Here is a 12,521-nt window from a genome sequence, read left to right as displayed (position 1 = left end):
GAGTAAGCAAGGAACAACTGTCTTGCATCATCATATTCAAAATAATATCAAGAAACAAAAGGAGATAATTCAACAATAATTCAAACTTGCAAAATTTTAATTGTAATGTCTACAAATTCTTATCAATTGTTTAAAAATGTTTTTATTTCTAAAAATAAAACTACTTGATCAATTTACATAATTTGGGAAATATAATATTTTTGTTTCGTCACAGGTATATACATTGTACAGATTTTTCTTTTTTTTTTTTAATAGTGAGGGGGTGGGATTCTGGACAAAAATCAAATAGGTTTTTTTTTTGTTTCATTGTGTTATCTACTAGAGAAAAAAATTCAATACAACCGAAATTTTGTTGTCAAATAAAGGAAACATTTGTGTAGGTTATTTTCTGAATGTGATGTTATTTCTCTTCTTCTTATGCTTTCCTTCTCTCTGTCAATTCTTGTACCCCTTCTCTATCTTTGTCTCTCTTTATCTCTCTCTCTCTCTCTCTCTAGAGAGAGAGAGAGACAGAGACCTAGTAGTTCCATGATGATCATTTCAATCCCAACAGATTATCCAAATTGCCATTTCTCATGCAGGCAGTTGCAGTTGTGTAGATGACACGCAACAATAATTTGCTTTCTTTATTCTCATCTCCAGTGTTAATTTTTACATTTCAGTTAATGAAGCCTTGAAACTTTTTCAGGCACATCTTATCGAACTCCGGAATTATACATGGAGCTTTCAATGCAACCCTTTATTTAATCCATGAGAGTAACTTGTTCTTGTTTCATCAGCCATTACTAGGTAGAAGTCTTTATTAATTTGTAATTATATTCTTATTATCGCTTGTGCAATTAAAAATTGGTAAAGTTTTCTACTCAGGCATGGTTGATGCAACAAGAACAAGTTACCCTCGTGGAGTGAATAATGCATTCAATTTAAAATTCTATGCAAATTCCTAAGTTCAATAAGAACCACTTGAAGAAGGACAGAGGTTACATTCATCAAAACATTGTGCAAATAATAATTAAGATGAGAACAGTAGTCTGAAAAATCCAAATTATCAGTTCTTATCTAAAAAACTTCTGAAACAATCTTTTTTGGGGTTTTATTTATTTATTTATTTTTGACAGTATACATATATGCACAGACAATAACTCTAACCTATCCCCTATGGGGGAGGTGGGGATAGCAGCTATCCGAAAGCTCTCTTGTTCAATTGAGTTAGAGAAAGATCTGATCTGCTTATTCACCATGTCTCACTAGTGACTTCCTGTCTGTGAAGTAGCTTTCTGTCCACATAGCTCTAACTTGATTGCAAAAGGAAAATTCCACTCTCTACTTCTAACCTTATGTGGAAATTTCCAATTCTAACTATTGCTGCATCTCAACTCATTTGACATGCTCTTCCTCACCCTCTCCCATGTATAAACAGGTGTGAATTACTCACTCTTTTTCTGTTTGTTTCAACCCTTTTCTACCTCTTCTCTCTCTTTCATACATCTGCTGTTTGCTGCTACTGAACTCTGTTGTCACGCTGCTGTTGCTAAGGCAAGTAACTAAATCAAATATGAGGACGAATCAAACGTGTGTATATTAATATCTATATAATATTTTTGTAGAAAAGATTGGCCACAGGATAAGACTGGGTTAGATTTTTGGATGACTCAATTTTATTTTTTAAAATTAAAAAACAAATTTGATATTTTAAAATAATGGTCCCTTGTTATCCATAAATTTATCATTATCTTTGCCGCAGCATCAAAAATCAACAGATTTTCAGTCATTTTTTTTATATTGGAAGTATGCGCTCTCTAAGTGCTTCTCAGTAAAGTATGTGCTTATTTGTTTACCATTAATGCATTTTTTTTTAATGGAGCTTTTTGTTTATCAAAAAATTATTGATTTTTTTTTCTAATAGTGTAATCTATATTTTTAATAAATTAATAGGTTAAAATATTTTCAATGTAAATCATTTTAGGAATTAATGTGATGAATACAATACAAAAATTGTAAAAATGAATACAATATAAAAAATAAATGAATTTACAAGAATATTTTTGGGATCTATCTGAGGATATATATATATTTTGTGAGATTACAGGTAATTATGTGTTTGAATTTAAGGTATTTATGTAATTTGAAGGCAATTATATCATTGGAAAACACTGATTTTGTGATTTTTTTTTTTATTGTGCAAATGCTGGTTAATTTTTTGTGAATAAAAATATATTATTTCTGTCAGTGCGAAGCTAATTCAATGAAACATTGAAAAATGAAAACAATGTTCTTGAATAATTATTGGACAATTTTTACAAAACTTTTAGAAAATTAAAATTAAGATCAAGAAAAAAAACATTTATTGCAAGGTAAGTCTCATGAATTTCTTTTTTGCTTAACAAATAACTGATATATTTTTTTTAAATTATGTTCTTTTTATATGATTTTTTTTTTCTTTATTCTTTTTCAAAATAAATATTTAAATTTTTTATATAATAAATCAGCAATAGCAAATAACTTTTATGATTGTTTTTGTATTAGGAGTTAATAAGCACCTTCCAATGTTTTCCATAAACCGCCTAGATGATTCCAACAATAGCATGATCCTTATACTGCATTAGTACCCATTTTTTTTTAAATTATTTTTTAAATAAGATTTTTTAAAATTTTGTTTCATATTATCATATTGCCTTTTTATTTGGCTAAATATTTAATCAGTATTTAAAAAAAAATGTGTACAATACATCAAATAGACACACGAGAAGTGATCGCATATAATTTTATTAATATAAAGATTAAACTGAGAAATGTCTATCTAATATATAAAATTATGTCAGTCAGGTTTTTAAAAGTTTGATCTAAATAACATTTAAGCTGACAAATCAAACTTTGATTCTGACTAGCCATTTTTCATTTGTTTTTCTTGTACAATGTTATTGGTAGTAAAGTACTTTGTTACAATTTATTTTTGAAAAATACTTATGTTCGACCGTTTGCTAATTATATACATGTTTTTAATTATCCACAAAAAGAAAAAATGAGCTAAGGGGAATAACTCTTATTCTTTTAGTAAGAGTTAGCATTCCTGAAAAGAAATAGTAATTATGTCTTTTTGGGGGGTCAGTTAAAAATTCCAATGTTGTTTTTTTTATTATTATTTTATTTGGATTATTTGGACTGTTATTCTCATAACATAATTAAACTAAAAATCAGAATTTCGAACTTCACACTTTATTTGATCCATGGGGGTAGATTTTTCTTATTCTGTTAGTCATGACTAAGTAAAAGTGTTAATATTTTATGTTATTCTTAGTTATTTAATTAGCAATTCTACCTCACCATGGCTGACGAAATTAAAATAATCTAACCCTCCCTTCCCACCAAAAATAAAAAAGAGTGAATAAAGAATTCAGTTTTAAATTCCGTATTGGCTCCTGAGTTGAACTAGAAAGTTCCCAAGTAAAAATTGATGCACCCGACGGAAATTGGAGGTTAAATCCGCCAAAACATGAAAATAGCAACCAAGAGGAGAATAGTCATCTGAATAATTGTTTCTGCAGAATAGTGGGATTTGAAATAAATGCGTTTTACATAAAAATACTAAAACGTACTTATGTATCCTGTCAGAATTACTAGAACTTCCAATCTTTCATGAAAAATACCCATCTAGCTGAAACCACTGTCAATAATTTTCCTCATTCTTTATCCGTGCCTAAATCAAAATGTAGATTCTATGAACAAAGCTTCTTTCTTAGAAGTACACACCTGTGGAACTCTCTTCCGTTTGCCTGTTTCCCTCCTGACTACAACTTGGATGTCTTCAAGTCCAACATAAACAAATTTCTGATAAACTGCCCCCTTAAGTAAGACACTTTATCAAATCTACATTACTAACGATTACTACGATATTATCCCCATTGATTACTGTACACGCAATAACCCTTATCTCCGAGTGGCTTCCAGGCCTTGATAAGTGGTGACTTCCATGTAAAAAAAAAAAATAATTACAAGTAAAAATAATATTTATCAAATTATCGAGTTTTATCATATATTTTAATACGTAAGAGTTGTCCAGCCAATTCAATTTGACAAACTGATTTATTTCCCTTGCTTTCCATGCTTTCAATAAAAATCTGCCACTTCAGAATACAAAATTTTGAACAGTAGTTTGTATAAGTTTTTGTAAAAACTAAACCTAGCACATCTACTGGATCTTTTTTGTAATTTTTGGAATTTGCACAAATTTCAACATGACATGTAAGTACGTAACAGTGTTTTTACCTGAAATGCATTTGTTTTAAATCCTACTGTTCTGCAGAAGTACCCAATCCTCATCTAAAAAATTTCAAGACATTTTTGTTTTTTTATTTTTTGTTGGTTTCCTTCATGTGATATTTTACTTGTTTTATGCAAATTCTTGTCATAGAACGAAAGAAAATCTTCAGCTGATTCTGCTTATAGTGCATGTCAGATTTTATTATTTATTTATTTTTTTTTTACATCAATATTTCTCAATTAAATCATAAATATTTTGTGATTGAAATGACAAATGTCACCATGAAAGTTTCTAAATCTACAAGGCTTCATCCCCCTCTCCCCAGTAGAATTGCTATTGTTCTTAAATATATATATGTATATATATATATATATTACTTAATATAGTCTACATTACCTACCCTTATACCTAGTAATGATATTTCAAAAATTCAAAATGATTTGTTTCTGCATATGTGCGTGTGAAAGGAAAGAACACGCTCATACACATAGCTAAATAATCGTTAAATTAATAAGACAATTATGTTTTTCTTCACTTCTTAACGTAAAAAAATTATCAGTAAATTATTCTTAAATAAAGCGGATGTCACTTTTTACACATAAACTTGTAACAATTCGATTTGCATTAAAATTGCATTTACAAACAAGAAAGAATACAATGAGCAGATTTTCAAATTGATTCTATTCACAGAATGATAGAATTCGATCTTGGAACAATTCATTAAAAAAACGGTAAAGTTGGAATTGTTTGCTTACACAACACTAGTTAATTTCCAATCCCTGTTTTTACATTGCATTTTTGCTGAAATTAGGGATTTCAGCCATACCAGTTCTAAAGTAAGCATCTCCTTTTACAATCATATCGTTAAGTAATAGAAATGAAAATGTATGAAAAGTGTAACAATATATATATTTGTATGAAAAGTATGAAAAGTAATAGAAATGAAAGCTTCCCTTGCATAAATTTTTTTTAACTTCTTTTCTAAAATCAAAAAAAAAATGAAAGAAACTACAGTTTTTAAGTTTAAAAATCATCCAAAAATTCTTTTGTTTGTTTATTACTTTACAATTTTCTTTTCAAAATACTGAAAATATGCAGGAAATGTTAGTTGTACTAACATTTCCTGCATATTTTCAGTATTTTGTTTTTCCAAATAAAAAAATAAAAAAAAAAAACAAACAAATTTTGACATTTTCATCTGTGATTTCTGTTTTCTACAGAGAAGCCCCCCTCCCGCCCTCTCTTCGCACAGTTATCTGGAAGAAATGAATTTTAAACAGAAGCAAATCCACACAAAACATAGTTGTGATGTCTATATAACTCATGTATCTGTGCATGTGTGTATGTATGTATGTATGTATGTATGTAATATAAATAGAATTACAAACAAGTATAAAAATTGGAACCTATCAAAATAATCAAAAACTCAATATACTAGATAGAGCAATTAAAGAAAGAAGAAAAAAGATGGTAAAAATAAAATTGAACAAATCATAATATTTATTGATCTCTCAAATTCAAACAAAGAAATTATAATAATAAAAAGTCCTTAATTCGTGGATTTTCAAAGATATGTACTTTTCATCAGAGGATAAACATTATTAAAAAAAAGAAAAAAAAGCAGCACTGGTTAGCATAAATTTGAAAATATATTTTAAAAAATATATATAAGAAACTTTTTTGCAGAAAATAAAAGGCATTTTCCACAGAATAACAAATTAAAATCAATCAACCAATCAATCAATTAATGAAACAGTAATTCGTGAAATTAAAAGAAGATTCTGGAATCCCAGTGTGAACTGCAGCACAAAATCTGTATTAAAATTTAAAAAATCAAATAATCAAATTAGATTAGATTATTAAATACAGTTTCGTTATTTGATGAAAACAGCATATCTTTGAAAATCAATGGATTAAAGATTTTCCGTTATTATAGTTTCTTTTTTTGAATTAGATGGATCAATTAATATTGTAATCTATTCAATTTTATTTTCATCATCTATATTTCCTGCTATTTCTATATGTATGTATGTATGTATGTATGTTATATATATAACTTTGATAAGCACTCAATCAAATAAATATATATATATATATATACATATATATATATATATAATTGCTTGAGTGCTCATCAAAGTATGAGATATATATATATATATATATATATATATATATATATATATATACATACATACAGAAGTAACAGGAAATATATATATATATATATATATATATATATATATATATATATATATATATATATATATATACGTATAAATAAGAGAAAAGAAATTAAAGCTGTAAGTTGAAATTCACAATCAAATTTATTGCTTGGCTGAATACTCCAAAAAACAATTTACAAAGTTCTTATTCAGCAGAGTTTTTTATTCCGCAGAGTTTTAAAAAATGCTATTCTTCTCATCAGAAGGCAGAAAAAAAATCAACAAACTGATGAGAAGAATAGCATTCTTTGAAACTCTGCGGAATAAAAAACTATGCGGAATAAAGACTTTGTAAATTGTTTTTTGGAGTATTCAGTCGAGCAATAAATTTTATTGTAAATTTCAACTTACAGTTTTAATTTCTTTTCTCTTATAATAAGAGCTACCCTCTATTATTTGTGTATTGAGCTTTTTTATGTGGTTGGGATTTAAATATCCCTATATAAATACTTGGTATTTAGATTAGATCGAATTTTACCATTGTTTATATCAGGTAAACATTGTATCTCCTTTGATTTCACTAATATATATATATATATATATATATATATATATATATATATATATATATATGTAATGTATGTATATATGTATGTATGTATATATGTAATGTATGTATATATGTATGTATGTATATATGTATGTATATATATATGTAATGTATGTATATATGTATGTATATATGTATGTATATATATATGTAATGTATGTATATATGTATGTATATATATATGTAATGTATGTATATATGTATGTATATATATATGTAATGTATGTATATATGTATGTATATATATATGTAATGTATGTATATATGTATGTATGTATATATGTATGTATATATATATGTAATGTATGTATGTATATATATATGCAATGTATGTATATGTATGTATGTATGTATATATATATGTAATGTATGTATATATGTATGTAATGTATGTATATATGTATGTATACATATATGCAATGTATGTATATATGTATGTATATATATATATGCAATGTATGTATATATATATATATGTAATGTATATATATATATATATATATATATATATATATATAAAATTGTTTGCGTGCTCATAATCAAAGTAGAGTTTAGTAGAAGTATAAAAATATACTTTTGGTAAGTAAACTACGCAGAAAAGTTTGTGTTTCAGTTCATTTATTAATTTATCAGGTCAATAGAAAAAATTAACATTATACATTCATCTTGTATCAATTGAAAATTAATAGTTTTTATCATCTATCCCCCCCAAAAAATGACCTGTCTTCCCACATCAATCACTTTGCTGGTGGTAGTGGTCAGAAATAGGTGTGAACGTTTTGTAAACAATAAAAACTAACTTTTCATTCATAGGAGGTGAGTGTAAAAAATATATTTGCATATGAAAATTATTTAAGAATATTAAATTTTGTAGTTGGTCTGATGAATTAATCCATAGAATGAAACACAAGCGTTTCAATGTGGTTTGTTGGCATATGCATATTGTGTATACAAAAACATGTATGATAAATTTCATATAGATCGATTTGACACCGACGGTACCAATGGTTTCAAGAGAATTTCAATTACAAACCACAGACTCGATATTAAGCAATTAAATAGTTTATAAATGTGTTTATTTCACTATTTTTATTATATCATCTTATGATATTTTATACCTGAAACAACTTAATGAATTTTCGGTTGATTAAAAAAACAACGTCTGTACAGCAATTGCAAATAGATTGAGTTGCTTTGGGTATAAATTATTATGAGATAATATCGTTAAAAAATTGGCAAATAAATGTGTGTGTGTGTGTGTGTGTGTGTGTGTGTGTGTAAGAATAAAGAATAAATTGAGATGAAAGAAAAAAAATCCTAACAAGTAAGATGTCATGTTTCTGAATTTTTGAGATGTCGCTTGATAATTTGTGTTATTTTCATGATGTTTCGGTCGAGGTAACCTCTGACCTTCTTCAGGTGTATCTTGTCCAACTCTGTAATCTTTCTGTTGCATTTGGTCATCTACATAGAATTTCAAACGGAATCCATTATTTAATCCACAGGCGTAGCATGCTCTCATTCTGTTTGCCATGACCGGGGAGAGGTCCTAAATAATTTGCATTATAAGTGTCACCTGCACAGAAGAGTCCCAAGTTTGACGAGATACTCCTGAAAGAAAGTAAGAGGTTACATCGGCTGAAACGTTGTGATAATAAAATTCAAGATGAGAACAGTAGTCTGAATAATCCAAATAATACGAACTAAGGAGTCATCTGGGAAGAGTTGATATTTTTCCTATTTTTAATGAAGTTGCATAAGGTAAAATATGGACTTTTTCCATGAGACTTGTTAGATGTTAGGATTTCTTTTCTTATATTTTGTCTCCGTTTTCCCCTTAGTCTTCTGCTTTTTTTTTTTTTTTGTATTTTTTCCACATTCTATTGGATTCACATCCTTGCAACTTAAAATCATTTATTTATATGTGTTACAGATCAGGAAACCATTGGTACCGTCGGTTTCAAATTCAAACAAAGGGGGATCAATACCTGGTTGCCTATGTCAAATTCTCTTCGATCTCCGTTTATATCTGTTTCCCCAGAAATGGCGACCTAAATATTGGTCCCCTTTGTTTTGAATTTTTTGAATTTGAAACCGACAGTACCAATTTTTAATTGATCTTCTATAACACACATATGAAGAATAAATACATTTATTTAAAAAAAAATGTTGATAATCGTGCACTTTGCTGGGGTTCGCTCCTACTAACTTTCGATAGAGATGTGTGTGTATATATATATATATATATATATATATATATATATAACATAAATTGAAATTTTACACCCTACACCACTGTTTTTGTAGTCAAGTGTTGGTGACCGTTCTTGTCTCCATACTTGATTTGAAGGCCAACTTTTCAAATTGTCATTTTTTTTTTCTCATCAGTAGACAGAATATTAATCTGTTGCATTTGTATATGTTTTTAATTTCCACTTTTGTTTCGTTTTTGAAATCAAAATCATTTTTTTTTTTTTTTTTTTTTTTACATTGAATGAATCCTGTATACTTCTGCTATTTTCATCTTTTTAAAAGAATTTTTGAATTGTAACTTTTTTTTTGTTTGTTTGAAGTTTTGATATTTTACATTTGATTATGTATTTTTTAAATTTTAATTTGATGTGTAACCATTTGCATGTTTTCTTTTTAGTGAATGTTAAATTTGGAATGGCACACGTAATCTGAAATTTGTGTGAGTAGGTGTTTGTGTGTATATATATATATATATGCACAGACACACAAAATGTAGTCATCCATAGGTGTTTTGTCATTTCACAATTCATCAGTATGATTATATACCAAATATGTTTGTGGGCAAAATATTAAATTGTGGCTCGAAGCATGTGAGAAGTTTTGTATAACTTACCCCCCTCCCCTAAATAAATATATAAATATGCAAATAAAAAAATTATGCAAAAATGGCCTATCAAAGGAGGGTGGGTGGAAAAGAGAGAAGAAACAATTAAACTTAAAAAATTTTTTTTAATATATATATATATATATTTAGAAATGGACCCGTCTAATAAAAACTGGACGCTTCCTATGTATTGTTTTTTTTCCCCCTTCTCTCATTCTATTTTTTTATCCAACTGAAACTGTGATGACAATATGCAACTTAAATAAAACTCCCCAAAATTTAAAAAAAAAAAAAAAAAAAAAACCATTTATGCGATATGGAAAAACAACTTGTCTTGCACAAGAAAATGAAATAGCCATTGTGATGACGACGACCTTGATTTGTATTGTGAGCTCTAAACCCCTAACTTGAACCCTTTCACAGGATTTTGGGGTGCGCCTTCCTTGATGGCCACTTATGCCTCATCTATGAAAACACAAAAAAAAACTGTCTCTTTTTATTTCGTTTTTAATATATATATATATATATATATATATATATATAAACTTAGTAATTTTTTTTTTTTTAATTTGGACAAAAACAAGAAAATTAACTAAAAAAATTTCTTCAATGGAAGAATACTCACTTTTATTTTTATTTTGTGAATTTTTAATTGATATTTTTTTTGTGAATTTTTAATTGATTTTTTTTTTTTTTTTTTTTTTTGTAATTTTATTTCCATTATTACAGGATGCAAGATAAGTATAATTTGCTCGTTAAAACCTACACCTGAGTTTTATTTAATCAAATATAAAATCTAACTAAAACAAAGACATTTCTTTTATAACAAAAAAAAAAGTTTTTTAATTTAAATTTTTAAAACAGCTGAATGGAGTAAAAAAGCAATCCAAATTGGTTTTAGATTCTTGGATTTGTTTTATTGAAATTTATATATTAGCAGGACTCATAGAAATTTTGCAGTGATATGCTTTGTTGATTGTATATTACTGCTGTGCTAAAAGATGTTTCCATTCTATGGTTGTCCATCATGAACACAGACCCCATATTATTATTGTGCAAATTTTGTTCAAACTGTAATATGTTTATCTAAATACTTTAAGTAGTTTCAAAATATATCTGGCTATGGGAGTGTATCTCCAAAACTCTTGTAGGAGTTTGTGATATATTTCCATTCTATGGACGTTCAACGCAAACATAAACCTCACAATAGATTGTACTACCTTTAGATAAAAGAAACACTACACTCTGATCTTAGGCCAAAAAAGTGTGATCCTGGATATGACCATAAACTATATCCGATGGTGAGGCCCCAGCTCTTAATTGCCATTGCTCCCAGATCCACTCTGACCAACTATGGGTTAAATAAAAACCGACTTGAAGAAAAAAAAAAAAGTATTGTATTAAAAATTTTTTCTTCAAAATCACTGGATTCAGCATTAAAGAACCTGAAAAGGCTTGATATGCCATAAAACAAAAACAACCAACCAACAACCAAAAAAGTGTATTGTAGTTTGAATTTTACATTCAACACAACAGCGACATTAGATGAAATTAAAAAAAAAATTTTTTTTGCATCTTCAGTGATTGGTCGATCCCATCTTTTAAAAAAAGGGACGTCGAGTAATAACCTACGTACGAATATAAAATTGTCTGAGTGTATTATTATTATATAGATATGAAATATATGTTGAAAGGATAATTGTAAAACTCGATTGCATAAACATGAATGATGGTAATAAGCAACGAACAAACAATATAATCAAAAAGAATTAAAATGGAATCTAGCTGATTTAGATATTTTGTTTCATTTAGAAAACTTTTTCAAGAATAGCATTTATTGAACAGAGGTAGAAATTTTATTTCCGTGTGCATATGCCCTGATGATGAATTTGTTGTCAGAGTGTGCGATAGACTGTCCATTCAGACATTATTTGTGAAGTATATTTATAAGAAAAAAACATATCCAACAGAATATAAAGGTATGATCAAGAATAAGAGTTTGAATTGTTTGGATTATTCGGATCACTGTTCTCATCATGGATGTTATTCTCACAACGTTTCGACTGATGTAACCTCCGATTTTCTTTAGGTGAAACTTGTCAAACTTTGGTATTTGTATGGAATTTTGAAGGGAACATTTTTCTTTTATTCATGAGAAAAGTTTGCTCTTGCTCTGTCAGCTATGACTAAATAGAAGTTTCAAGTTATCCGCATTGTTACTCGCCTCAAAACAAAAATAAGATTAGTGAAGAAAATCTATCGGACAGAAAGATGAAACAAAATAATCACCGTTCTGTGTAGTTTGTTCTTTTTACTCGTGTTCCTGGTCATATTTTGTTTTTCATTTTACTTCAGCTAACTCTCAGAAGTCAAGGGGCTCCTTCCTGCGACTAAAACTTTAATTCTATACGAGATATGTAAATGTCCGAGTGGTCAATCAAGAATCTTGTGTACCTCTCAAGCGTTGAGTTAGTAAAGCAATAACGAGCATAAATTTTCCTCTCCCCAATTAATCTTTATTGTGCTCTTTTTTTTTGGTCTTGCCAGATTCTAAGACAAGAATTCATCTGGTCTGGTGGAGTAGCAACTAAGTGCTATTACTTGAACTAACATAACTAGTAAATGGTG

Source organism: Euprymna scolopes, chromosome 14, assembly GCF_053919585.1.
Source record: "Euprymna scolopes isolate OS-2025 chromosome 14, ASM5391958v1, whole genome shotgun sequence".
Taxonomy (NCBI): domain Eukaryota; kingdom Metazoa; phylum Mollusca; class Cephalopoda; order Sepiida; family Sepiolidae; genus Euprymna; species Euprymna scolopes.
The sequence above is the reverse complement of the archived record's forward strand: the minus strand, read 5'-3'. Positions refer to the sequence as shown.